General features: G+C 43.9%; 1 long non-coding RNA gene across 1 annotated transcript; it reads right to left on the bottom strand.

Moving 5' to 3' along the window:
* Positions 1-8,746: 8,746 nt before the first annotated feature.
* Positions 8,747-26,379, bottom strand: LOC144454270 (uncharacterized). The gene is made up of 2 exons (XR_013482622.1): positions 26,288-26,379; positions 8,747-9,033 (listed from the first exon to the last, which is right to left on the bottom strand). It is a non-coding gene; the product is annotated as an uncharacterized LOC144454270 (long non-coding RNA).
* Between the last annotated feature and the right edge of the window lie 15 nt (positions 26,380-26,394).

The raw sequence follows: 26,394 nt of genomic DNA on the forward strand, positions 1-26,394 counted from the left end.
AAGGAACTAATGAAAAGAAATGCAAGGGAAGGTGGTCTAGTTGTACCTGATCTTAAATTGTACCATAAAGCAGCCCATCATTAAAACTACTTGGTACTGGCTAAGAAATAGAGTGGTGGATCAGTGAAATAGGTTAGGTATGCAAGACACAACAGTCAATGACTATACTAATCTACTATTTGATAAATCCAAAGACTGCAGCTTCTGGGATAAGAAATCACTATTTAGTAAAAACTGCTGGGAAAACTGGAAAAATGTATGGCAGAAATTGGGCATAGACCAACATCTTACACACTATACCAAAATAAAGTCAAAATGAGTTTACAATTTAGATATAAAGACTGATACTATAAGCAAACTAGAAGAGCAAAGAATAGTTTACCTTTCAGGTCTATAGAGAAGGGAAGAATTTATGACCAAATGAGACAGAGAACATTATAAAATGCAAAACGGACAATTTTGATTACATTAAATTGTAAAGTTTTTGCACAAATAAAGCACATGCATCCAAGATTAGGAGGGAAGCAGAAAACTGGGAAAGAATTTTTACAACCAGTGTCTCTGATAAAGGCCTCATTTCTAAAATATATAGAGAACTGAGTCAAATTTATAAGAATACAAGTCATTCCTCAATTGATAAATGGTCAAAGGATATGAATAGGCAGGTCTCAGAAGAAGAAACTGAAGCTATCTATAGTCATATGAAAAAATGTTCTAAATCACTATTGATTAGAGAAATGCAAATCGAAACAACTCTGAGGTACCACATCACACCCATCAGATTGGCCAACATGACAAAACAGGACAATGATAAATGTTAGAAAAGATGTGGGAAAATTGGAACACTAATGCATTGTTGGTGGAGTTATGAAATGACCCAACCATTTTGGAGAGTAATTTGGAACTATGCCCAAAGGGTTGTAAAATTGTGCATACCCTTTGACACAGCAATAGCACTTCTAGGTCTGCATCCCAAAGAGATCATAAAAATGGGAAAAGGACCTACATAAACAAAAAAATATTTATAGCAGCTCTTTTTGAGGTGGCCAAGAATTCAAAATTGAGGAGATACCCATCAATTGGGGAATGGCTGAACAAGTTGTGGTATAAAAATGTAATGGAATACTATTGTGCTACAAGAAATGATGAGCAGGCAGACTTCAAAAACACTTGGAAAAGCTTACATGAACTGATACAGAGTGAAATGAGTGGAACCAGGAGAACATTGTACACAGTAACAGTCACATTATGGGATGACTAACTTTGATAGACTTGGCTCTTCACAGCAACACAAGAATCTAAGGCAACTCCAAAAGACTCATGATGGAAATTTCTATCCACACTGCAAAAGATATATGATGTCCAAGGGCAGCTAGGTGACGGAGTGGATAGAGCACCAACCTTGGAATCAGGAGGACCTGACTTCAAATCTGGGCCCAGACACTTGACACTTAACTAGCTGTGTGACCCTGGGCAAGTCACTTAACCCCATTATCTTGCCAAAAAAAAAAAGAAAAGAAAAGAAAAGAAAATGGAGTCCAAATGCAGATGTTTTATAGTTTCATTCTTGTGGTTCCTCCCATTAGTTCTAATTATTCTTTACATCATGACTAATGGGAAAATATGCTTAACATGAGTGTGTATGTAGAACCTATATCAGATTGTACGCCGTCTTGGGAGAGGTGAAGAAGTGGGAGGTGGAGAAAATTTAAAACTCAAAATCTTATGGAAGTGAATGTTGAAAACTAAAAGTAAACAAATCAAATAAAAAAAGAAAAAGATTTGAAAGGGCAGCTGGGTGGTGCAGTTGACAGAGTACTGGGCCTGGAGTCAGGAAGACCTGAGTTCAAATCTGGCCTCAGACATTTACTAGCTGTGTGACCCTGGGCAAATCACTTCACCCTGTTTGCCTCAGTTTCCTCATCTGTAAAATGTGCTGGAGAAGGAAATGGCAGCCCACTCCAGTATCTTTGCCAAGAAAACCCCAAATAGGGTCATGAAGATATGAAAAGTACTTTACACACATTACATTCATTTGAGCTTCACAAAAACCCTGTGGAATAAGTGCTATTAGTATGCCTGTTTTACAGATGAGGAAACTGAGGCAGACAGTGGTTAAATAACTTGACCTTGGTCACACAGCTAATAAGTGTTTAAGGCAGGCCTCAAATTCAGGTCTTCCCAACTCTAAGTCCAGCATTGTATCCACTGTATCACCTATCTGCCAGTAAAACACCATGAATAAGCTTGGTCATTGGCCTACCAGGCCCGGCAGATCTATCTTGAACCTCTTGACCTTGTGAATGGCACACAGTAGGTGCTTAATAATTGCTTGTTGACTCAATGACTAATTTGATTGCTCAGGCATCCAATTATCAGAATCCACAAACCTGCTGACCTGTAGCCCCAATCCTGAGCCTGAGGATTCCTCAGGGTGGCTTTCACACCCTTAAAGCTCTATTCTTAAAGTATCCCCAAAGCTGGAGTATTAGACTGAAAAGACACTGCCTGTGGGTTAAACCTTCAGCCCCTGTTTGAACAAAAATTCCCCTGGGGCCAAGACACTCAACTGATTTCCTTGACCTTCTGAGAAATTGCAAATATTCTATTTCTCTCTCATCCAAAACATTGACTTCTGAGCTATTATCAACACTCTCGGCCTATCTTATAGACTGGCAGGTTGCCCAGTCTTTCAATTACTTGGTATGGGATACCTTTCTATTGCTCTGCAATGTTGTGTGTTCCCTGCATACTAAAATATCTTAGCAAGACTCTATTACCTTGCAGAAAATTTTGACAATGAACTTGTCCCTTAAGACCTTAAGCTACCAGTCAATGGGGAAATGTGGCTCGCACCCAAATACCTTCTTGTAAGCCTGTGGCACCATTCCTAGTATTCCATCCATTGCATAAATGCACAAGGAACGCTAGGTGTGGAGACCACTGAGCCTTCTGCTCAGGCTTCAAGGTCTCCAGCATGGCCAGCTTCACGAAATTGAAACCTCAGCAAGGCCAATGATGTTTCCTCTTCAGATCTTTCCCTTGCTCAGAGTAGAGCCTGGCAAGGAAGCCCCAGAAGGAGAAATGTTTATTCTAGTACTTCTGAACAGTTAGAAAAGCTTTCTCATTCCTGGATGAGTCTGCTGGTCCATAAGGGATGTACAAAGGATCTGTCTACTTTTTTTTTTCTTTCTAGGGATAAAAAGCCTAAGCACCAGAGGTTTGCTAATGCTTATACTCTCTAAATAGAAGAGGTAGCATGGCATAGTGGTGGGGGGAGGGGAACACTGGCTCTGGAGTCGAAAGACCTGGGTTCAAATCCTGCCTCTGATATTTAATGTCTGTGTAGCTTTTGGGCAAGTCTCTCTCTCTGGGTCTTGGTTTCCTGATCTGTAAAACCAGGCAGTTGCATTAGATGGTGTCTGAAGTCCCCTTCAACTCTATGACCCTATGGAGCTGCAATTAGCGTCTCTATCTTTTGGTACACATCTCAAACTTTTTATCAATATTTGATGATTTTGGGGGGGGGTCAATAGAATTTCTTTCTTACTAGTTTTAGAGTTCACTATTGAGACTGTGTCCTAAATCATGGTGTAGAGTTGCCATGGCCATCGAGCCAAATGCCAACTATTTCATGGAGCCATGTGTGGAATCAGGTACAGTCCTTTACCACATTCTGTTGGTGGGGCATAGGTCCACCTTGTGCTATTGTCTTCACTGTGAGGTGCCCTCTGGAGAATGAAACTTGCATCCCTGAGGATCACTCTCTCCTTTCTTGGCTTACCTTGGCCCTTCATCATGCAGCTGCTTGCACTGTCATCCATCCTAGGACAAATGAGGTGAAGAGGAGATGACACAGTTCACTAATACTGATGCCACACTCTGGTGGAAATCTCAGGGTCCAGTAATGCTTTAATGGGACCAATGGACCAGCTCCCTGTAAGTCTTAATTGGCTCCATGTCTTCCTTGAGTATGGAAAGGCAGCATGATGCAGTTGATAGAGAGCTGACCTTGAAGCCAAGAAGACCTGAATTTATGACATGTGCTGACTGTGTGACCCCTAGACAAATAAACTTTTCAGTGCTCTAGGCAACTCTGTATAGGAAGATAGTTTTCTCTTCCCATAGGATGTTGCAATTGAAATTTAAATAGAAGGCAAACTGAGGCAATTCTCCAAGTAAGACAACATTTATTAACAGGGGCATGTTGCCCGTCAATAAATGGGTCAATGGATTGCCTCCATTTATGCCAAACACTTACAGCAAAAGGACAATTCCCTTTATCTAGGTTTTGGGAGTACAGAACAAAGAACAGAACAGGGTAGGTGTCATCATATAATTGAGGGCAACATGATTGGTTACAAAGCTGAGGCACAGGGAACAACATAATTGGTTGGAAATTTGGTAATGAGAGGCTGCTAACAACCCCTTCCACTTCTTCTACGAGTCCAGGTGCAAGATAACAAACTGGACTTTCTGGAAGGATGTCTCGATGGTGTAAAGATATTACATGTTGACCTGCAACCGCCAAGGTCAGCTACATTCCTCGAGGCAAGAATAGGTCAGTGATTAGCAGGAGAGCTTCATTTCTAAAATTAACACCTTACAGGCCAACTGAATTCTGAACTAAGGTCAGAGATTTAAACAATTACAGGACAAAATCAATTAAATAATGTAGGATCAATCTTAATCTGCCCAAGATTTCCCTGTACAAGTAAAACCACAAGGTACAGTTCTTATGCCTCTCTTTCTTTAGGCATTATCACAGTTTCAGATTCAAGATGCCCATTGGGCAGGGAATCCCAGTAGATCTTTGCTGGCTTACGAGGGCATGCTGAACTCATGCTGGCTAGTGTTGCCAGTTTATGAGGCATCATCCAAAAAATGGCTGATCAAAATAGATCAGTGGCTTGTTGTCAACTCAAACTTGAAATTGAACTCTATACATAGTATCATGGAACATCTCAATAATGGCTCCCTTCAAAACTAACAATTGACATGATTAGAATAACAGCCATGCTGGGCAGATGAAAGCTATTTTCTCTTTGTCTTCATTTGCTATGGTGATATGTTAGCATCCACTTCCTAAGTCCAATACTGAAGACTGCTAGCCTCCTACCAAACAACGCAGGGCATCTCAAACACATCCATGGTTTACTGTTCACTTTCATTCAAAATTTTATAGTCTATACACACTTGGATTTCCCCAGTCTTCCGTACCCGCACTATGGGTGACACACATGGACTTCAGGATTCTAAGAGGGTGCCATTGGTTGACATTTCGTTTGGGTGGTTTCTGAGTTCTTCCCTCTCTGAGAAGACGTCTTTCAAATTCTTGAAAGGCTGGGAGTGATTCCAGTGATCAGGGGTCTCACTTTAGGTACACCCTACATTCCACTCATGGAACAATAATGTGGGATTCTTCGTGCTGAGTTTCTTCCTTAAATGATTCTCTCATTCTTCATGCACTGAGCAATCGCCAAAGCCAACCATCTCTGGACACACTCTTGCGTTGGAGAGGTCAGGATCCTCGCCATGATTTTTTACAGGTTTTTTTTTGAGTGACAAGTATTTTTAATCAATCTGTCTTTCCCCCTACTCCCTTATTAAGCAATTAAATAAAACAACAACAAATCCCCCAGCCCATATCTACGTAGTCCCTTGCTCTCTGTGACAACAGTGGAATCATTCTGTCCATCACTGCATTTCTCACCAGGTTTTCCCTGAGCTGCCAGCAAACCTGGGCAACTAGAGGGCAGGAAGGGGAACTCTCCTGTCCTCTTTCCATGGACTATACATGAGAAGATGCTGAGAGGACAATATTCTTTGCCACTCACCTCTCCCTTTCCATGGTAATGCATTCTGAGTATATCTTATCCTCTCTAACACCCGGTTATCCAATGTGATGTTCAGCCCAGTTAGTTCTGTACTGACTTGCAAACCACAGGTCGCCTCTAACAGTTAGGGAGCATCTGCCTTCTCTGGTCCTTTGACTACTAGTCTCTGGGGCTCTCTGTTCACCTGCAGCACAGAACTGAAGAGTTTCCACCCTTGGCACTGAAATGTGTGCAGGAGCCAAGCATGACATCACTGCGGGTGACTCAGCTCGCCCAGCCCAGCCCCTTCCTTCTACAGTTGAATTGCCTGACTGTGTTAAGACCTAAGGGCCCCTTTGCCGAGAAGAGGGGCTATGGGTGTGGAGTGCTGCGTTTGATGACAGGCTTGTTTGATGTATAGATGAGTTTCACTGAGCTCTGTGTTTTTCCTCTTTGTTATAAGGGCTAAGGCCATTGATACAAATTGCTTCTTTAAGCTTTCTAAGCATTTCGATGTAAGAAGGATAGGGCCCTCTAATTGAAGACCATGAACCATGTCAAATGTCAGGCCCTTCAGACTTTCCATCAACCTCCTCTTTTTCCCCACTTGATCCACCTGTCACTGCTATGTTTCTGCCGGCATGGTCCAGGGCATGGCCTTTTCTGGGTGCAAATGGTTCCTCTCTAGATGGACACGGCAACTCCCAAGTGGAGGCCTGGCCCTCACAGGTAGCCCGCGGCATGCACCGACCACTTTCTCTTCACTTGTTTTCATATAATCCTTCCCCTTTGTGGGATTTTTTTCTCTTTCTTGATCTTTGTGTGACTAGAGTGACCAGAGACTAGGTTCCAGACATTCCCCCCAACTTTTATCTCCCTGGGATGCGAGACTGTCCCCCGATTCAGGTAACTTATAGAGCACAGACGAGGCCCTTGCATCATCTATTTCAGAGAGAGAGAGAGAAAACACCCAGGTCATTCATACTATTATATCTGAGAGGGGCAGCTAGGTGGTACAGTGGGTAGAGTATAGGGCCAGGAGTCAGGAAGAACTGAGTTCAAATTCAGGCACTTATCAGCTGTGTCTGGGCAAGTTGTTTAATGCTGACTCAGTTTCCTCAACTGTAAAAATGAGAACAATAAAAGCACTCAACTCCAAGAGTTATTGTAAGGACAAAATGAGATATTTGCAAAGTGCCTGAAACATAGTAGGTAGTTAATAAATGCATATTTCCCCCCCTCCCCTCAGTGTCTTTGACTTCAGTGCCAGGAGGTACTCCTAATGTCATGCATTTCTTATGGTGACACAATTTTAAAACCTCCTGATGATGCTCTGAGGATTCAACAGCCATTCTTCTTTTTAATAAGACAAGCATCAATGCCCAAGTATAAAACCATGTAACCTGTTAAGAATACTGTGTAGGTTTAGCATGGAGGCAGAGGGACAGCAGTGATAATAATAGCCAACATTTATATAGCACTTACTATGTGCCAGGCACTGTGCTAAATGCTATTTGATCCTCATGACAAGCTTGTAAAGGAGGTGCTATTATTGTCCCCCTTTTACAGATGAGGAAACTGAGGCAGGCAGAGATTAAGTGACTTGCCCAGGGTCACACAGCTAGCCAGATCTCACCTCGGGTCTTCCTGACTCCAGGCCCAGTGTTTTATCCACTATGGCACCCCCTGGCTGCCCCTGGAAAACGCAAGTAGACACAACAACTGTCTCTATTTCAAGAGGCTCCTTTGTGGTGGAGTGGATAGAAAGTCAAATGTAGACTCCATACGACCTAAGCTTGAATCCTGCTTAAGGCACTTCCTAGCTCTGTGATCTCCTGTGACTCTGTGAACCTCAGATTTCTGTCAGCCTCAGTTTCCTCATCTGTAAAATGGGGCCAATAATAGCACCTGCTTGGCGAGGTTGTTGTGAGGATCGAGTGAGAAAAGATTTGTAAAGTATTTTGGAAACTTTTAAAAGGAGAGGGAACAAATATTTAATTGATTAATTGATTGATTAAAACATCTACGACGTGCCAGCCACTGTGCTATGTGCTTTACAAATATCTCATTTGAGTTATCTGAAGGAGATTATCAGTATGAAAAAATCCTATTGAACATCCCCTTCCCCTCCACCCCCGGCCGCAAAAAAAAAAATTAAAAATTAAAAAAACTTCTGGGGACATCCATTGGCTGTTCATACATTGACAAAGATCCAGACATAGAAAAATGTTTCTGAGTGACTACTCTAGATGTCACCACCAGGGGGCGCAGTAAACAGTTCGAGCATTTGCAACTTTAGAGACGGAAGGGAGTTGTGAGATCTTGGAGTCTAATTCCTTCATTTTACAGGCGAGTTGCCCGAGCCCATTAAGAAATAACGCCACATTTGGTCCATGTGCTTGTAAGTTTTGTTGAACTGTTTTGGTTTTTTTCTCTCTTATTCTTTGTTATAAGGGATGGCTTCTGAGAGAGGGATGGGAAATATAGTGGAAAATTAGAAAGACAGCAATTCAAATGTAAAATGTTTCTTATTATTGGAAAAACAACTGACCTGGAAGATAGATCCAGCAGAGATAATTTAAAGGAGACACAAAAAATACTGAAGAATGACGTTTTTTAAAAAATAGATTTGTTGATACTTTTTTTTTGTCATTGCCTAGATCTCCCAGCACTTTCAAAGATCCATGTCATCTTTCTTCCCACAACATCACCTCTGCATGTCTCCCCATTCAGCGCCTCCCAGGAATTCTAATTCCCAGAACCCTCAGCCAATCAGGAGGCATCCTGGTCACTGGAGGGCTTCTGGAACTCCAACTCACCTTCCACTTTTATCCTTTCCTGGCCTTCAAGGTGAGCAAGGAGAAAAGACTTCATAAAAGAAGATGGAAGGTAGAAAGAAAGGTCTCACATCCATAATGATAAATGATAGCTAACATTTATATAGTGCTTTAATATAGCGCAAATGTCACACTTTACAAATGTCATGTACACAGGAGATTTCCACATCCTTCTGCACCTTCCTGACCTCCAGCCTCAAGTCAAAAGATGTTCCATTTGACCATGCCCGGCTTCAGTCTCCTGCTGCATATGTCCCTTCAGGAATGGTGTCAAGGGGCCTAGCTTGGCTTCCATCTGCACCAGACCCAGGCAACTTCTACCTCCTGCTGTCTCAGTGAACCTGATCTCCTGCCTCCTACAATAGTGTGAGTCAAATACCCTGGAGGAAAAAAGAAGAAGAGGAGAAAGGGGATGGTGTAGACAGCATGGAGGTTAGCCACACAGAGATTTTAGGTGGCTTTTCCTATGACTGTGATGTAGGAGTAAGTGAACTCCAATTCTCTTAGGTGTCTGGAGTTTGAGAACAGTATCAGGAGGAGACCTCAATGCCACCAGGACATGTGGGAAAACTCACCTACAAAGCATCATGGACTGTTAACTTGCAAGCATGAGTTCTCAGGACCCTGGGACTCAAAGAAGCACCAGATGATGTTGGAGATACCTCAAGGGTCCCTGGTGGGCATTAACTGCTAAAGTTTCCAAAAGTCCTGCCCTTCCTCTCCCTCTTCCAATTTAGAGGATAGGTGCTTCAATATACAGTGAAATTTCTTGTACTCCCTTAAAAAGCAGCATGGAACCTTTACATGTGGGCTGGGAAAGGCAACACCTTTATCTACAATAATGCTACAGTTATGCACATCAGCCAGGAAAAAAAGCAATGATTTGTGAACAATCTGATGGACTGGATAACCTCAGCATCAGGACCTGGTTCAAGACCTCCCTCGATTAGCACAGTGCCGGGAACATAGTAAGTGCTTAATAAATGCTTGTGTATTCATTCATTGATTAACCTCACAGGGCTCCAGGTAACTCACTGACACTGAACCTTGCAGAGAAGGTGCCTATTAAGATCAGTAGAGGGAATCTCCACGTTGACCATTCCCTACACCAACATAATGGTGGGCCTGGTTCAAATCCAGATGGGTAGATACTGTTGACTAAGATCATTTCAAAGCAATCCACAAAGTCTCCACACTTTGGGCTGGACTATGCAACATATTTTATTGAACTCATTCTCTGGAGACCTACCTACCTCTTTTTAATGCCTGGGGATCAGGAAAACAAATTAACTTAGGGTGTAATCTCTGTTTCTGCCTCCAGATGGCACTCCAAGCTTGAGCTGAGCCAGCTCCTACCTTCTGTGAGCTTTTTCCTCTTCCTCTGCAGTACTAAAAATAATAATAACAATTACATAATGCTTACGATGTGCCAGGCTCTGGGCTAAGCATTTCACAATTATTATCTCCTTTGATACAACTGGTAGGAAGGTTGTATTGCTATTCCCATTTTACAGATGAAGAAGCTGAGACAGATAGAGGTTAAGTATTCACAGCTAGTGAGTGTCTGAGTCTGGACTTGAACTCAGGTCTTCCTGGCTTCAGGAGCAGTGCTCTAGCCATGTGCCATCCAGCTGTGTCCATATGTGTATATATGTGAGGACAGGACTTACATTGGTCCTTCAGCTACCACCTTTTCTTATTAATGCCCAAACCTGGATTCCTCATAAATTCAATTTTTATTATATCAACCTACTAAGTGCCATCATTTGTAAAATGCTGGGAGTACAGAGACAAAAGGGAAACAGTTCTTGCCCTCAGGGAGCTTACACTCTAATCAGAGAGACAGCATTTACACACAGAGGTGTATACAAGACATATACAAATCAAGGTCTTACAAGGCAACTTTGGAATGACTGGTCATCCCAACATGGACAAAAGGCTTCCCAGGATATAAGGTGTTGAAGCCAAGGCTTGAAGGAAGCCAGGGATTCTAGGAGGTGAGGAAGGGTAACATTCTATTTTGGCACAGAGGCAGAGTGATGGGTGAAATATCAGTATATCAGTATGGCTGGACAAAGGGTGTGGAGGATGCAATGTGTGGGGAAAAAAACAGCTGGAAAGGTAGGAAGGTGGAAAGGGCCTTACTTTTCAAACAAAAGAGTTTAGTTTTGTTCTTGGGCATCATAGGGAGCCATTGAAATTTGTTCAATGGGGAGACAGTGGAGCGATGTGGATCAGGTTGCTTCAGTAAAATCACTTTGGCAGCTTGTAGAAGATTATTGGAATGGGAGGAGGCTTGAGGCAGGGAAACCAATTAGGAGGCTATTATGATAGTCCAGGCAAGAAGTGCTGAAAGTATGGCATAGGAACTCTTGAGTAGAGAAAAAGGGGATCTATCCAAGAGATTTTGTAGGGGCAGAAACAACATAATTTGACCACAGACTGGATATATGGGGTGAGTGAGAATAAGGAGTCAAGGGTGACACCTAGAGTAGGAACCTGGGTGACTAGGGCAGGGGAAAGAGGAGTGCTGTCCCAAAAAGTAACAGGGAAACTAGGAATTAGGGAGCTGGAGGGGGAAGGGGAGATAAAAGTTCCATTTTGGATGTGTTAAAATGGAGATGCTACAGGAGCCATCCAGTTTGAGATGTCCAAAAGCCAGTTAGTTCTACAGCTAGGGAGATAGATAGATAGGCAGACAGACAGATCTGGGAGTCATCTACATAGAGATGACCACTGAGCCCATGGAAGCTGATGAGGTCACCAGATGAGACAGTATAAAGGGAGAAAAGAAGAGGGCCCGGGACAGAGCCTTAATTAGAGGGCATGACACGGATGCTGATCCTACCATCCTTTTACATGTTGGGGATACAAAGAAAAAAAATACTCCTTGCACACAAGAAGTTCATATTTTATTTGGGGGAAACAACGTGGACATGGAAATTAAATATAAAAGATACGCAAAATAATTTCAGTGGGGGGTGGGGGAGAAAAGGCAAAAATCAGCTCCAACTACTACTGACAATTGCCATCGATGGGCGGGTGCTGCAGTCCCCACCTCCTTAGCAGCCATAGCTACTAAAGATTAGGCAAAGGAAGTTCCCACAACCACAGACCTCGGCCCTAACAAATGGTTCAATAGCAGAAACAGATAGCTTTTTATCCTTGGAAATGACATTAAAGAGGATTCGTTACCATCTGCTTTGCTGTTGCACCCTAAGGACCACTAGTCCTTTCTATCTGGCTTGCAACTGAAATTTCCTCTATGTGTTTTTTCTCCCCAGAGAATATGTGCTCCTTGAGAGCAGACTGTCTCCTATTTTCTACTTATATCCCCAGTGCTTAGCACAATTTTTTCTCTACTGGCTCTCTTCTCATCTGTCTGACCTCCCTGCCTCTCCCACCTTAGTCTCCTTTGCTGGCCATGCATCCAGTTTATTGACTGACTATTTACACATAGTAAGAACCTAATAAATGCTTTTAAAAATTCATTCATTCATTCAATACAATTGGGATACAATACAATTCCCAATTCAATACAATTCATACATTCAATACAACACAATAGAATAGGAGTTCCTGAGGACACAACAGAAGAACACAGTAGGATAAGGACACAGGAGGGGAGCTGGTAGGTGGAAAAGTGGATAGAGGGCTGGACCTGGAGTCAGGAATAATCAAGTTCAAATCCAGCCTTAGACACTTACTAGTGGTATGACACTGGGTGAGTCCTTTAAGCTCTCTCTATCTCCAGTTTCTCACCTGTAAAATGGGTCAAATCATAGCACCTACCTCCCAGGGTTATTGTGAGGATCAAACGAGGTATTTGTAAAGTGCTTTGTAAAACTTAAAGCATGCAATATAAATGTTAGCTATTATTACTATGAGGAGGAAGGAGAGTTGGCTGAGGAAGGAAGTTAAGCCTAGGCTGAATCACAGGAATTTTGAGTGGACCCATAGGTTGCTTGTGACCTTCATAAAAGAAATAGTAATAGTGATTTGATTCTCAGTCCCTGAGTGAGTAACGGAAACCCGGAGTGGGGAAGAGAAGGCTGCAGGTCGGATGACCTGCCTTGTTCTGCCTGGTGATCAAGGGAAGGAATTAATGGAGTCCTGGGACCTTCCACCCAACCGTAACTCATCATTTATTTAACTCAGAACTTTGTCCCCATTCTATTGAGATTTTAATCTTCCCAATTTCACATGACCTCATTCATATGCATATTGTAATATATTTACTAATACAGAAATTATATAGGAAGTAAGATTTGCATCACATTCCTGTCTTCAACTTAACACACCCTATGTTCTGTGCTCAGTTCTCCCATGCCCAACTTTAGTTCAGGACCACGGATAGCTCTAGAGCTGGAAGGGACCTAAGAGTCCAACTTTCCATGAGACAGTCAGTAAACATTTATTGAAGTGCCAGACACAGTGCCATGCTAAGTGCTGGAGATACCAAGGTAAAAGACAGCCCCTGCTTTCAGGGAGTTCACAATCTAATTGGGAAGGCAATACGCAAACAGCTATGTACAAACAAGCTATATATAGGATAAATAAATGAGAAATAACAGAGGGAAGGCACTAGAATTAAGGGGGATTGGGAGAGGCTTCCAGTAGAAGGTGATATTTTAGCTGGGACTTTCAGGAAGACAGGAAACCTAAGACCCAGAAAAGTTCATGCCCAGGATCACAAGTTAATGCTCCCAAATGACTCTTTAGGAAAGCCCTTGTCAGTACCCCAGTTTTTGAACTTTCACGGGGGAAGGAAGAAATTGCCTCACTTCCATCCTGCTCCCGGCTACTCAGTATGGTAAAAGTTCTCTGATTCTGGTTCTAGGCTGGATTTGAACTCCAGTCCTCCTGACTCCAGGCACAAAGCTTTATCCAACTGTGCCACCTAACCAATGTCTCCAAGGATGCGAAAGACCATTATGAGGAAGAAGGGTTCTGTTTGTTCTTCTTGACCCTAGAGAGCAAGACCAGGAGAAATGGTTGTAAGTTACGTGGAGGTCAGTTTATGGTGGCTATAAGGGAGAGAGAATCTTAGACACTAGCTGTGTTAACCTGGGCAAGTCACTTAACCTATTTGCCTCAGTTTCATCATCTGTAAAAATGCAGATGATGATAGCATCTACATCTCAGGGTTGCTGAGAGGATCAAATGAGATCATACATGTAAAGATCTTTGCAAACCTTTAGCATTATTTACAATATTTTATTATTTCAATTGATAATAATAAATCGGTGCTTTGGAGCTGCTGCTTTGAGTCAGAAAGACCTGAGCTCAGACTAGATTGTGACCCTGGGCAAGACCTTAACTCAAATTTCTTGAGTCACCTCAAGCAATTCCCTGGGATTTTTCAGCTTAGTAACAGAAAGGTTGGGTCTACAGTTGATGTAAGTAGTTTTTACACTGGGATTCCAGCACCCTACTGGAAAGGGAACAAGATCCTAACAGCCAGAGCAGTCCCAACCTGATAGTCTAAAACTCTTTGGAAAATTCCACCAGTCAATAATCATTTATTAAACCCCTACTGTGTGCCAGGCACCATATTAAGTTCTGAGGATACAAAGAAAGGTAGAAACATGGGTCACCTCCAAGAAGGTAAACTGAGAGAGATTAAAATACATCAAGATACAAGACACACAGTACATATAAGATACATTCTATACAAACAGAAGATAATCCCAGAGGGAAGGTGGGGCTGGGTCTCCCACAGGTCTTGAAGGAGGTCAGGAAAGCCAAGAAGCAGAGATGAGGAGGCAGAGCATTCTAGGCATGGACAGTCAGTGAAAAGGAACTGAACTGGGGACAGGGAGTGTTGAATGTGAGGAACAGCAAGATGGCCAGTGTAGCTGGATCTCCAAGTATGGGGCAGAGGTGGGACATGAGGTATAAGAAGATTGCAAAGGAGGCTGAGGCAGGTTTTGAAGGGCTTTGAATGTTAAACAGGATTTTTTATTTGAGCCTGTAGGTGATAGAGGTACTGGAGATTACTGAGGAAGGGGATGCCGTAGTAAAATCTGTGCTTTGTAAAAATCACTTTGGCCGCGGAGTGAAGGATGGATTGGAGTGGGAAGAGGACTCGAGGCAGGGAGGCCAAGTATTGGGCTGTTGGAGGTACAGCCCTAATGTGAGCACCCTCTTAGCTCAAGATTGATGATGGGACATAATGAAGCTATTGTGAATCATTGAACATTTAACACAGACGTCCTGGGATAGCAAAAACATTCAACAAGGACACAGTGACACTTTTTGTCTCTGGATGTGCTCCGCCCCCCATCTCCATCTGGAAAGGAGTCTGGCATGTACATCATAAGTCACCAGGATATAGTGGTTTGGGGCAGCTAGGTGGCCCAGAAGATAGGTCGCTGGGCTTGGAGTCAGGAAAACTCCTCTTCCTGAGTTCAAATCTGGCCTCAGACACTCACTAGCTGGGTGACCTTTGGCAAGTCATTGATCCCTGTTGGACTCAGCTGCTCATCTGTAAAATGAGCTGGAGAAGGAAATGGCCAACCACTCCAGTGTCTTTGCCAAGAAAACCCCAAATGGGCTCACAATGAGTTGGATATGACCGGAACAACAAAAACAATTACAGTGACTCATTGGTTCTAGGCACCCACCAAGTCTGAGAGTCCTCAGACTCCTCCTGACTGGGATTTTTTATGTCCCTAAGAGAGAAGGAATCTGTGTCATGGAAGGAGGGGGTGAATTAGGTCCAAGAGGCACTTTTATCTCCTTTTTAACCTTCCCATGTTGTGTGTGGGAAGAAAGACGTTGTGTCAGGAAGATGCTGGTCTCATCCTGTAAGGCTATTGTTATTGTCCATGCATGAGGTGGTGAGGGCCTGCACCAAGGGGGTGGCAGAGTCAGGGGAGAGAAGAGGACATATACTAGAATTGCTGTAAAGGTAGAAATGATGATATTTGACCACAGTTGGTTATATGAGATGAGGAATTGAGTAAATAAGTGAGGAATTGAAGATGACTACTAGGTCACAATCCTGGGTGACTGGGAGGAGGGCGATGCCCCCATAATAACAGGAAAGTAAGTAAGAGGGCACAGTGTGGGGGGAAAGATAATGAGTTCATTTTTGGATATGTTGAGTTTAAGATGCTACAGCGTGAGATATCCAAAAGGCAGCTGACGATGCAGGGCTGGAGCTCAGGAGAGAGGCTAAGGCTAGATACATAGAGGTCTGGGAATCATCGGCAAAGAGGTGATCATTGAAGCCATGGGAGCTGATGAGATCACTGAAACAGACACTACAGAGGAAGATTCCATCCCAGTCTATCCAAGAAAAGACAAAAGTCCAGGACAGAGCCCTGTGGAACACCTACAGTTAGAGGACACGGACTGGATGGAGATCCAACAAAGAGACAGAAAGGGCAGTCAAACAGGAGAGAGGGAGGAAGGAAGGAAGAAGGAAGGAAGGGAGGAAGGAAAGAAGAAGGAAGGAAAGAAGGGAGGATGGAAGGAAGGGAAGGAAGGGAGGAAGGATGGAAGGAAGGAAAGGAGAGAGGGAGGGAGGAAGGAAAGAAGGAAAGAAAAAAGGAAGGCAAACAAGAAGAAGAAAGAAGGAAGGAAGGGAAGGAGGGAGGGAGGAAGGGAAGAAGGAAGGAAGAAGGATGGAAGGAAGGGAAGGAGAGAGGGAGGGATGGAAGGAGGGAGGGAGGGAGGAAGGGAAGGAGGGAGGAAGGAAGGAGGAAACAAGGAAGGAAGGGAGGAAGGATGGAAGGAAGGAAAGAAGGAAGGAAGAAGGATGGGAGGGAGGAAGGATGGAAGGAAGGAAAGAAGGAAGGAAGAAGGATGGAAGGAAGGGAAGGAGAGAGGGAGGAATGGAAGGAGAGAGGGAGGGAGGAAGGAAAGAAGGAAAGAAAAAAGGAAGGCAAACAAAGAAGAAGAAAGAAGGAAGGAAGGAAGGAGGGAGGGAGGAAGGAAGAAGGAAGGAAGAAGGATGGGAAGGAAGGAGGGAGGAAGGAAGGAGGAAACAAGGAAGGAAGGGAGGAAGGATGGAAGGAAGGAAAGAAGGAAGGAAGAAGGATGGAAGGGAGGAAGGATGGAAGGAAGGAAAGAAGGAAGGAAGAAGGATGGAAGGGAGGAAGGATGGAAGGAAGGAAAGAAGGAAGGAAGAAGGATGGAAGGAAGGGAAGGAGAGAGGGAGGAATGGAAGGAGGGAGGGAGGGAGGAAGGAAAGAAGGAAAGAAAAAAGGAAGGCAAACAAGAAGAAGAAAGAAGGAAGGAAGGGAAGGAGGAAGGAAGGAAGGAGGAAACAAGGAAGGAAGGAAGGATGGGAAGGACAGAGGAAGGGAGAAAGGAAGGAAGGGAGGTAGGGAGGAAAGAAACATTTATTGAGCGCTACTATGTGCCAGGCACTACTAAGCATTTTACAAATATTCCTGTATCTGATTAGCACAAAACCCTGGGAGGCCGGCGCTACCATCACCTCAATTTTGCAGTTGACAAAACTGGAAGAGAAGGAGGTGAAATGACTTGTCCTGAGTTGATGTCTGAGGCTGGATTTAAGCTCAGCTCTTTCTGACTTCAGGCCCAGTGTTTTCTCAACTTTGCTGCTAGGAGAGACCAGGGCCACAGAACCCAGAGAGAAGAAATATTCAGGAGGAGAGAGTGATCAATAGTGTATAAGGCTGAGGAGAAGTCAGGAATGATGAGGATTGAGAAAATGATGTTAGAATTAACAATTACGAGATCACTGGAAACTTTGGAGAGAGTGGTTTCAGTTGACTGATGAGGCTAGAAGCCAGACTGCACAGAATTAAGATGAAAATGAGAAGACAGGAAGTGGAGATGGTCTTCTCAAAAGGGAGGGGAGATATGGGAGGATAATTAGAAGGGATGAACAGATCAAGTGAGGGTTTTTAAGGACAGGGGAGACATGAGTATTTTTATAGGTAATAGGGAAGTAATCAGTAGACAGGGAGACAGTAAAGAAGGGTGAGAGAGTGGGGATGGTAGAGGTGCAACTACTGGAGAATGTGGGATAGGATGGGATCCAGGGAGTTTGCCTTCACAAGGAGAATAGCCATCTCTTCATGGAAGTCAGGGATGGAGGAAAACATTGGAGTAATTGATTGTTTTTGGTATTGGTTTGTTTGGTTTTTTGGTGAGGCAATGGGGTTAAGTGACTTGCCCAGGGTCACACAGCTAGTAAGTGTCAAGTGTCTGAGGCTGGTTTTGAACTCAGTCCTCCTGACTTCAGGGCCAGTGCTCTATCCACTGTGCCACCTAGCTGCCCTCTGAGTAATTGAGATGCAAAGGAGAGAAGAGGGAGCTCTCAGTAAATTTTTTTTATAAAGTATGAGGCAAGATCCTCAGGTGAGAGGGTATGGACAGTGTGTGTTATAAGAGGCTTGTAGAAGGATGAAAAAGTTTCAAGTAGCTTCTGTGATGAGCAGGTTAGTTAATTGATTAGGGAGGTATAAAAGCATTGCCTTGCTAGAGTCAGAGCCCTGTTGAGATTTTTACATGAATTTGTAGAGAACTCAATCAGCACACTTTTGTGATTTTATCCAGCTTCATTCAGCAGCATGTGAACAGCAGCAAAGGCAGCAGATGGTGGGAGTAATCCAAAGTTCAGAGTTGGCAAGGCACGAGTGGTGATAGGACAAGGGGCAAGGAGTTAGAGTGTAGAAGATAGTGTGGAGGACAGAGTCCTTGACCAAAAGGTCAAGATGGGGAAGGAAAAAGAATGTAGCCAGTGAAGGGATGGTAGCTTGGGAAACAACTGAGTGGTGGATAAATTAGAGGTTATGGTGAGGATGGAGAACAAGGTCATGAGGCATTGTGATCAGATAAAGGAAGTTCTCCCACAAATTCGCCAAAGGCACTCTCTGTTCTGCATCCAGCTCCCTTAATGCCACATGCCTGGGGGCAGCTAGGTAGCACAGTTGATAGAGGTCTGGCCTTGGAGTCAGGAGGACCAGAATTCAAATGCAGCCTCAAAGACATAACACTCACTAGCTGAGTGACCCTGGGCAAAGTCACTTAATCCCATTGACTCATCAAAAAACAAAAATAAAATTAAAATAAATAAATAAAAATTTAAAATGTCACAAGCTTGAAGGCTATGGCTCCCTCGATGCTCTTTGCTTCAAGATTATTATTATTGCCACAGCATGGAAACCATAACTCTCAGAAACTACAGATCCCACAATGCCTCATGCCATAGGGATCTTGCTCCCACAGCACCCTCCTCACAAAGAAACTCTAGTTCCCATAATGCTGTGCTTGCTGGCACTACAACTCCCGTCATTTCCAACACCACAAACTACAAATCCCACAATTCCCCATGACTCCCACTTCATTATCATCCATCTAGGACTTCCAAAAACAGTACCCCCAAGAAGTCCTCATGACTCAGAATACCACTCCCACAAACTTGACATACCATCCTCAAATTAGTAACCTACTTCTTTTACCAAATGAGTTAGGGTTACCTTTTTTGTTCTGAAGAAAATAACTGAAAAATGGAATTGACCAGATTCTCCCATCCATGTTACTTTCTACTTTTACAAATAAGTGATTTTGTAATTTATTAATTATAACACTCCCCCCCCCCGCCAGGAAGGAAAACAAGCACAGAATAAGGGGAGATTTTAGGATAGGACTGGTCATTGGGTCAAAGAAAAATATTAATACTGTCCTCTGTGTTTTGAATATGTTTGTTAGACACAATGGCATTTTTTTATTAATGTAATTTTTTTGGGGGGGTGAGGCAATCAGGGTTAAGTAACTTGCCCAGGGTCACACAGCTAGTAAGTGTCAAGTGTATGAGGCCGAATTTGAATTCAGGTCCTCTTGACTTCTGGGCTGGTGCTCTATCCACTGTGCCACCAAGCTGCCCCCTTAATGTAATATTTTTCTAAATTCAAGCATCTCTTGTTTAGAGAGAGATATGTTTGAGAGACATGAGGGGACTTGCTGGTTTAGGCATCCTTCTCCAAGCAAGAGATGCTTAAAGCAGATGATTAAGTGACTATTATTCTAGAATGTTAAGCCTCCCCCCTGCAAAAAGAACAATAACAACAAAACAAGACTCTTCTGTATTTTAACATTTCATGACCTTCCTCTTGTTCAAGATTCCTATAAATGTTAACTCAAATTGTCCAGGTAGAGAATGTCTAACAGCACGAAGAAACTCTGCCATTTTGGACGTCTCTCTCTGAGGAAGAAATGTTTGGACTTATAATAATAATAATAATAACTAACATTTATATAGTATTTACTATGTTCCAAACACTGTGCTAAGTGATAATATGGTAACAATAATGTTACACTGTGGTTTTTTTTTCTTTGACAGTTGGAATAGGAAATTCCCAATGAAGAAACTCCCTTACCCCTCTACCAATGCAGACCACCCCTTCTCTGCAAGTTAGCATTACAGGCAAGCCCTTCTATCCCCTGTGCCACTCTAGCTCTCTTCAGTAAATGAGATTTATTGACAGATATTCTTCTCATTCACTAGAAATCTGGAGAAAGCTGGAGATGAAACAGAATGTTCCATAGGTCTGAATCCTGATTTGGTTCTATTGTTGCATAGAAGTCTGCGGTCCTAGATGGGTTTACTGGTGGGAGGAGGGGGGGAGAGCTCAATAGTAACTCCTAGAGGTCTTGGGAGGGCACACATGAATGGGATGTCCCAGTGAAGACTCCTCAGTGTAATTAAATTAAGGTTTGGGATAAGGCTGAGTGGGATGGGGGTCCTGAGAAAACTTCTTAGAAGAATAAATAGAAATTGTATTAGACTCAAGGTAGGCATAGCAGCCTGACAGGCCTAAGTTTCAATTTACTAGAAATCACCTGATTTATGGGAATTCAACCCCAAGTACCCCCCCCCCGCCTTATGCCACTGTTAAGTAGTTAAAGTTTGCCAAGCCTGAAACTCCTGAAGAAGCCCCCCCCCCCCGTATTTTGTTGATGCACCTGTTGCTATATTTCGGTCATGGTGACCTGGCTATACAGTACAGTGTCTAGCTTGCCCGCACATCTTTAACTGCTTCTTTGGTATTACTCCAGCGAACTAAGAAATATAGATATGTATATCGTGTTCATTGTTTTGTTTTCAGTTTCTGTGGACATTGAGAAGGTGAGCCAAATAGTGGCCAGTTGGTGGGAGGGGGGAATTTGCCCATTAGGGTATTTAATCAGGTCCTTTGTTGCTGTCTGTGTCTCCTTTCGTCAGCGTATTCTGGTGGAGGGACACCCAAATCTCGAGGTTTGATATAATAATAATAATAAATTAACTTTCTGTTTCTCCTTGGATACCTCTGTGTGTTCTTTAGTTTGAGTGGCATCCCCCACACACATATAGAGAATACATGTGGCGAGGGCATTTTAACAACTCTGGAACTGTAGACTTTGGTATCTTCTTTCTGTTTCAAGAACTTTCTATAAAAGTTCTTTGCTAAGATAACTCCTGCTCTGGGTTAAACAGAGGCTCCCCTTGCGTCGATGGGATGAACTACCAAGTCCTCATTGAGCACACTGTCTCTCAGACAGACTACTCAACCCACCAGGCAGCTTCTCTGATTCTCTGTTTCCCTGCTGTTCCTCTGCTCAGCTGGACTTTCTCCTGGACAGTACTTCCAGGTTCAGGCTTCCCCTGAATACCTTCCCCTGAAGTAAAGGCAAACACCTTTAACATAATGTCGGCAACACCCTCTCTGCCTCTTGTCCTTTGTAGGATTCTGCTCCTCCACCTCTGAGCGGCCACGGGTGACGATGTGGAGAAGCATCCTTTGCCTTATTCTATTCTTTTTTTAACAGCAAATTCTAATAGAGAGCTCTCAGGAATTCTCTCTCGACTCTACTCCTTCTCAGCAGCAGATGGCAATAGAGAGTTCCCCAACCAATCTGCCTGGCAACAAGCGACGCAGCAGAGTTAGTTTTGTTTTGCTTTTCTGATTGTTCGGAAACCGTTCTTGCTCCTCCCTCTCTTCCATTCCCCCAACCTTCCTGGTTTAGCAGCTAGGTCCTCTCTTCGAAGGACCCCACCTCAGCGTAAGGTTGGTAATCAAATGCTCAACTTCTATCTGGGATCATGATATTACTTTCATCCCACGTGATGATCCAAGGATTTAATGACCATCTCTATGCTGATGCTTCTCAAATCCACCTTTCTGCCCCAGCCTCTCTGCTGACCTCCGGTCTTGAATCTCCAACTGCTTTTCAGACACTTCAAACTGCATTTCCAGTAGACATCTTAAACTTGATATGTCCAAAACAGAACTCAGGATCTTTTCCCCTAAACCCTACCCCACTCCTTCACCTTCCCTATTACTGTCAAGAGCAACACCATTGTCCTCCCAGTCCTTCAGGCATGACGTAGGAGACATCTGACTCCTCCCTACCTCTCACACTCCATGTCCTCATTACCTCTCCAGGACTAAATCCAAACCCCTCTGCTTGGCATTCAAAGCCCTTCACAACCCAGCTGCCTCCTACCTTCCCAGTCTTCTCATACATCATTCCCTTCCATGTTCTCTTTGATCCAGAGACTCTGGCCTCTAGGCTATCCCACTAACAAGAGCCTCCATCTCTCTGCTCTGGGCATACCCTCTTGGCTGCCCCCCCATCCCTGGCATGCTTTCTTTCCTCATCTCCACCACCTGGCTTCCCAGCCTTTAAGTCCCAGTTAAAATCCCATCTTCTACAGCCAGCTCTCCCCAACCCATCTTAATTTCAGTGCCTTCCCTCTGTTGATTGTTTCCTATTTATCCTGTATATAGCTGACTTTGTAGATATCTGTTGTCTCCCCCGTTAGGTTGTAAGCTCCTTGAGGGCAGGGACTGTCTTTTGCCTCTTTTTATATCCCCCGATCTTAGCACAGTACCTGGCACATAGTAGCCACCTAACAAATGTCTATTGAATGATTGATAAAACGGTTTGTGGTCCCATTTCCCCAGTCATTAACCTAAAAGTTCTCCAATTCTTCACCTACCGAAAAACTAAAGCAGACAGTGTGCTTCTTTTGATCCAATATTCTAAAGCATCTTGTATGCAAATGACCAATTGCTGTCTCAGAACTTTAAGTCAGACAACTCAGTAATTGCTTCTTTCAGAACTCCAAGGCAGACATATATCAAGAAACATCCCTTACATACAAAAAAAAAAAAAGTTTTCCTCAAGCTATGCCAGTAAGGTTTTGATATTCTGGACCCCAGTCATCTCAGTGACTGGATGGGATGGGAGGGGGTTAGGTGATGAAAAGGATCAGCTTTCATTTTTCAGTTTAGGATGCTTTAAAAATCTGTTATCTATAGAAACTGGGATGCTACCAAAAATAAATAAACAAGTTTTGTTTGGGCTGAGATGAACATTACCGCAACTTTGAAACTATGATCACAATTTTGAAACAGGTTTACCCAGCACTTTAGGGGTGTCAGGCCAAATAGCCATTAAATGGCTTTTTCTCATTGTCAAGATAAATAGTTTTGAGGGAGAACAATAGAGTTAGTAGGTCAGTCATGGGCAGCTAGGTGGCACATTGGATAGAGCCCCGGGCCTGGAGTCAGGAAGACTGATCTTCCTGAGTTCAAATCTGACCTCAGACACTCACTAGCTGTGTGACCCTGGGCAAGTCACTTAGCCCTGTTTGCCTCAGTTTCCTCATCTGTAAAATGAGCCGGAGAAGGAAATGGCCGAAACCACTCCAGTATCTCTGCCAAGAAAACCCCAAATGGGGCCATGGAGAGTCGGACACGACTGAACAACAACTGTACTAACTGGCTGGGGAGACAAAGATGAAAAAGGTGCTATTATCTTAATGGTGGAGACTAGTAATTTACTAGGTACATATAGATATGCACAGGTAGTTGGGAGATAATCTCAGGGGGAAAGGCACTAGCACCTGGACAGGAGGGGAATGTCGGGGGGGGGCAGGGGGAGAAGAGAGATCAAGAAAAGCCTCCAGCAGAAGGTGGAGTTTGAGCTCGAAGAAAACAGACCCTTTATTCAAGAGTTTTACAGCTTTCTTTTCCGATTATTCCTGTGCATTCATCTACACGGTGGAGGGGCAGCCAGGGCTCTGTCACTGGGAGGAAAAAGCTCCGATGTATCAATGTAACACACATAGTATATTTGCTCACAAGCAACATTCATCTGTTTACATTCACAGAGGATGGGTGGCATCTATTGCTACAAAAATCCCAAATGGCAAAATGTCTATTTACATGTGGCCACGGCCACAGAATAATAGACACCAAATATCATGGAAACTGTTTCAGCAATTACATTTTTATCAGCCTCCAAACACACTCCAGGATTTATGGGACTGTAGAAAAGGCATCTTTCCTTTTCGGACCTCATTTTCTCTATTGTAAAACGAGGTATCGCACTGGATCGATTTTATAGTTCCCTATCCTGTGACTCCCAGCTTCACATCAAGTGCCTCAACACTAAGGCTCCTGGGCACTACAGACCCCACAATCCGATACACGCAGGGGTGTGCTGGGGGCAGCTCATGCCCACTCCAAGAGCTGACTGTTATTTTTTCAGCATGAATATTCACACCTTGAAAATCAGAAAATGCTACAAAGCAGGGCTTGATTGGGTTTTGTTGATTGTTCAGACGTAAGAAAGTGATGGACAAAATGTTAATAGTGAAGATTAGATGTAAATGTATGTTTGGAGTACATTTTTTCAGTCAGTTGTTAAATATTTATCACCACCCACCCCTGTCTAGAGGCCAACTCTGACTCCCACAATGTTCCATTATTATTATTTTGTCAATATCTACGTCAGATGGCCAGAAGTTATGCTTCCAATCATTTCCTTTGGCCCAAGACTACCGCTCCCACAATATACCTTGTGTCAGCCGCAGCTACCTCCCTGCACCTGTGGAGCCCTGGGAAACCAGAGAAGGCCTCTCCAGGGGCAGCTATGTGGCACAGTGGATAGAGTGCTAGACCTGGAGTAGGGAAGACTCATCTTCATGAGTTCAATTCTGGTCTCCCAGCTGTGTGATCCTGGGTAAGTCACAGCCCTGTTTGCCTTAGTTTCCTCTACTGTAAAAAGAGCTGGAGAAGGAAATGGCCAACCACTCCAGTATCTCTGCCAAGAAAACCCCAAAATGGGGTCATGAAAAGTCTGACATGACTGAAGAACAGCAAAGGCCTCTCTTGCCCTTGCCCATTTATAAGATGGAAGAGCTGGACAATAATATCTGTGCTTTACAGTTTGAAATCTTATGACTACCGCTCTTCCAAGAGAGGGGCTGAGGTTCCTTCCACCTGCACTCAATACTAATAGCTAGCACTTGTAGATGCTTTAGGGTTTACAAATGTTATCCCATTTTATTCTTACAACTACCCTTCCAAACACCATACCTAGGAGGTGGGTGCTATTATCATCCCCATTTTACAGATGAGAACACTGAGGCAGAGTGGCTCAGGGTCTGACTTTGGATTTGAATTCAGGTCTGCCTAGTAGAATGCCAGTCTTGAAGCCCATTGGGAAGAAGGAGGAGGAGGAGGAGAAGTAGAAGGAGGAGGAGGAGGAGGAGGAGGAGGAGATCTCTAGTCTCTTTCCTTCTTTGTGTTCTCTTCAAGCCTTGGGTCTCTGGGCTTTGTGGTAGCCTTGGGCACTTCTGGCTTCTATCTTTGATGCTAAACCCCACTTCAGGATGAAGGAAAAGACCGGGAAGAAGCCAACATGAGAAGAGAGGGCAGTCTCCACTGTGGCCTTATTTATCTTCAGCTTGCTACAGGAGAGACTTTGGGGAGTTTCCCTTGGTGAGATCTAGGGTGCTCTCTCCTTTGATCTGAGTCGCCTCTTGCTCCCAAGAGGAGAGCTCCTTCACTCTGTATTGTCTGGTGCGTATTCTCCGATTTGTTTTTCTATGCACTTGGATAAATGGGTCTCTTTGCTACTTCCAATGTGCGTTCATTGTGGACCTGGCATTGGGAAAGGCATCAAGCCTTGGATAGGAAGCTTGGGGCTGCGCTCTCCCCCAATAAGGAGATAGCGATCAGATGTTGGATTGACCCTGACAATCACATTCCCTAGATTACAACACTGAAGGAGCAGGTAGAAGTAAGGCCAGCCTGGTACCCTCTCTAAGAGCAGAGGGGTCAGCCTCTGGCCCCATCCATTTCACTCCTGCGCTCCCCCACCCCCTCCGCCGCCCCCGGCAGGAGTGAAAGGAGGGAAGAAGCTAGAGATAGCTATTCTGTCTCCCTTAGGGCCACCCCCAGACACTCCTAGGCTACATGTGGGGGACACCCTCGCAACACGGGGGCTTGGAATCAGATACGTCAGCCGGCCAGTTCTCACAACCGCCTACCACTACCCTCCTCCATGCCTCTCCATGAACTGCAGCACCCCACACCTGGAGAAGACAACAGCTCTCCAACTACCCTAGTCCTGAGGACTACAACTCCCACAATGCCATCTGCCTGAGGGATACAACCCGCATCCCTATCCCGAATCAGAAGACTACAGTAGCTCCCACAATCCCAATGACCCAAGAGCACATACATTTCTTGGTCCTAAGGACTACAACTCCCACAATGCCCTGCTCCCTAAGACTCAGGGACTTCAGCGGTCCTGTTATCCTGGATCGACTCCCCAAAGTCCTACCTGAGGGATCAGAGAGAGTAACAGAGAACCTACCATTCCCTCGCGCTTCGGGACTACATCCCCCATGATGCCTCGCTCCAACGCTTCTTCGTTCCCCTTGTAATCGACTTTCTAGATCAGCCAAGACCCGGAGCGGAAGA

The sequence above is a fragment of the Phascolarctos cinereus genome, unplaced genomic scaffold (genome assembly GCF_003287225.1).
Source record: "Phascolarctos cinereus isolate Bilbo 61053 unplaced genomic scaffold, phaCin_HiC Scaffold_726;HRSCAF=1367, whole genome shotgun sequence".
In the NCBI taxonomy this organism is placed as follows: Eukaryota; Metazoa; Chordata; class Mammalia; order Diprotodontia; family Phascolarctidae; genus Phascolarctos; species Phascolarctos cinereus.